General features: G+C 34.5%; 1 long non-coding RNA gene across 1 annotated transcript; it reads left to right on the top strand.

The window, feature by feature from the left end:
• Window positions 1-1,577: 1,577 nt before the first annotated feature.
• LOC113753797 lies at window positions 1,578-2,103 on the top strand. The gene is made up of 3 exons (XR_003465080.1): window positions 1,578-1,631; window positions 1,786-1,840; window positions 2,080-2,103. It is a non-coding gene; the product is annotated as an uncharacterized LOC113753797 (long non-coding RNA).
• The last annotated feature ends 1,014 nt before the right edge of the window (window positions 2,104-3,117 follow it).

Below are 3,117 nucleotides of genomic sequence, written 5' to 3'. Positions count from 1 at the left end.
CCAAGTAATTGGTCCTAATGCTACACAGTATATAAGTCAAGTAGGAATCTTAGTAAAGGATGGTAATAAATTACCACTCACGTACACAGATTGGAGGGCCATGCCTGAAGGATCTAAGGAGAGATTTTGGGAAGATATTAAGGTATTTTGACTCACTATCAAAGTTAGCAACATTTTTTTTCTTTTTATTTCATACAATCTTGTAGCTTGTGAATGTTTAAACTTTTGTTTTGTAATTTTTGATAGAGAAATACAAATATTGATGATACATGCAAGAAAGTACAAATGATAAGGGTCAGCAAATTGTGGAGAAATTGGAAATCAAAAGTCAAGAGCATGTATTTCACTCCTTATAGGAGGCACAGGTCATGGCTATTAGCACACTGTCCTGCAAGAGTTGAGGAGGATCAATGGCCTATTTTGGTTGATTATTGGAGCTCAGAAGATGTCAAGGCATGTATTTATTGTCACATCTCTTTTGCTTTTGAATTAAATTCTAGTGCTATTATGATTTTGATGTGTTGTTAACTACCTTTTTCTGTTTTGTACATAATTAGAAGCAAAGCAAGATTAATAGCAAGAATCGAAAAAAATAAAAGATGCCACATCGAACAGGGCGAAAAGATCATGTGAACCTCAGGGAAGAGGTATATTAAATTCTAATGCTTATGTTTCTAGCAATTTTTTCTGGAACATAGTCTTATTTAGAAATATTAACACTTTAGTTTGTACATTGAATATGTGGCAGCTTCGGATTAAAACTGGAAAAGAGCCTTCGAAACTAGACGTTTTTATTCATTCAAGACAAGGAAAACAAATGGATGAGTTGACTTCACAAACAATTGTAAGAATAGCTTTTAGTCACTTTTTATTGGTTTTACTTCATAAATAATTCTTTCTTCTGTCTGTTTTTCAATTTAGGCAACTATGAATGAGGAAATACAAAAACTGCCAGAGACATCCAGGGATGATAATTTTGTGAAAGATATACTCTATGAAAATATTCTTGGACCTGAAAAACCAGGTCGTCTTCGAACTTATGGGGTAGGTGCGACTCCAAAAGACGTGTATAGGATGTCAGATAACATGAATGATGGACAAAAGAAAGCATTTGAGGATGCAGTGAATGAGAAAGTGGAAATCATACGTGGTGAACTACGAGAAGAAATGAATTCGAAATTGGCAGATTTTAAGGAGGAGTTGATTGCTCAATTTGAAGCAAGAATGGTTTGGGATAACTATTTTGTTAAATATTATAGTTTTTCTAATTTTTTTATTGCTTTAGTTACTATTGATCTTTGTTCTTCCAGAGGGCATCCACATGTGACTTGGCATCACTCCAAAGAAGAGAAATGAATGCAGCAAAACAATCTCAAATTTCGGACTCATTAGAGGTTGTATATTAATTCATACAATTCGATTTTGTGTTCAAACTCTCTGAAATATCAGCAGCTATGGCCTGATTTTCTTTTCTTCACACTTTGTTGATAATGTAACAGGTTGGTGATAGAATGAACAGGGAAGTTGGAACAAATGATGCTGAAATGTACAAGGAAGTTGGAACAAATGATGCTGACATAAACAAGTGTGAAATGAATAAAAAAGTTTCTTCAATTGCTGATATTCTTGAGGTATAGTATGCGTACTTTGAGTTGGTCCTTCTATAGAAGACCAATTTTGCTGAGTTCCTTGTTGATATTGAATTGTGCATGACTTCCTTGTTGATGACTATTTGTGCATGAGCTCCTTGTTGATATTTAATTGACTAGTCTTTTGTTATACCAGAACCATCATACAAAGAAGAAAAGGAGCAGGACTACTTGCAAACGACTTGCTTGAGGTACTGGAAAAGTTTCTGGAAATAACTCTATTCTGTCAAGTTTTCCATTGAGTATTTGTATGATTGGGAAGACGAGCTGTTTTTGTTAAGATTTAGCCAGCTATTTATGGGACATAATGTAGTAGAAGTGGTCTTAATTTTCAGTGTCTGTGAAAAGGTTGAATTACAAATTCCGTTTCAGTATCTATTGTTATATTAACGTTTTCTTCATGCTTAATGGGTTGGGGTTATATGAGCAGGGGACTAATAGAATACACTTTGCAGCCCTAGACTTGATGGTACATTGGAAGCATGCGGATTGGGAGATATGAAGATGTTTTTGAGAGATGTATGATGAAGTGTTGTACTTTTGAAGACAAGCACATTTTGGAATATATGAAACATCTTGTAATTGGAGCGAACAATATTAAATGATAAAGTTTGTAGAATTTGACTAAAACAATGTATGGTACTTTATTCTAGTGTATTGTGGAACTATATTTTGTTATAATATTCGATTTTAGGATATTTGAGCATGATAATTATTGTACCATGAAAAATTTGATTTCTGGTCTTTATATTGGTGACTTTTTTGCGACGCAAGTTTTTGTCGCATGACATTGTGGACATTTTGTAGCGCATTTTTTGTGCCGCAAGTAGAGTGATGCAAATGCATGCGACATGTTGAAAAATTGTGTCGTTTTCTTTTGTAACGGCTACTTTTGTGACACAATTTAATTCCGTCGCATTTGTGCCGCAAAAAGGTTTTCGCGGCGTTTTTGGACTTTTTGCAGCATATTTCTGGCGTCGTGAAAAGTCAGTTTTCTTGTAGTGAGTTAGTCTAGAATCAACGAAAAAATTTTATGCAGAACCAAATGGAACCAAATGGACATGTTAAATAAAACCAAATGGAACCTTGTATACTCGCATAGAACTCCTCCTACAGCAACTACCATCTGACATAAAAGTTTCCGTATCGTTACTATAGGCATATTCTTGTCTTTCCTCAAGTCTCTTAATCTGTACTTTTAATGCAAGGGTAATCTCATTTTGGCTTGTGGTCCTTCAATCATTGGAAAAGGCATCCTTTTCACCTAAAAAGAATGAAATATATAATGCTTATGATATGCATTCCATGATAAAGTGTAGCGGACATATACTTTTACCTGAAAATTGGTATGTGAAGCGTGGCTTGAGGGGACGAACCATGACAAAGTACTGCGATATGTCATTTGCTTCTTTTGTTAAAGTTAATCATCATGGTCAATTAGTTCCGCTAGGCTGTAATTTGTTTACAA

The sequence above is a fragment of the Coffea eugenioides genome, chromosome 11 (genome assembly GCF_003713205.1).
Source record: "Coffea eugenioides isolate CCC68of chromosome 11, Ceug_1.0, whole genome shotgun sequence".
Lineage (NCBI taxonomy): Eukaryota > Viridiplantae > Streptophyta > Magnoliopsida > Gentianales > Rubiaceae > Coffea > Coffea eugenioides.
The sequence above is the reverse complement of the archived record's forward strand: the minus strand, read 5'-3'. Positions and strand labels throughout refer to the sequence as shown.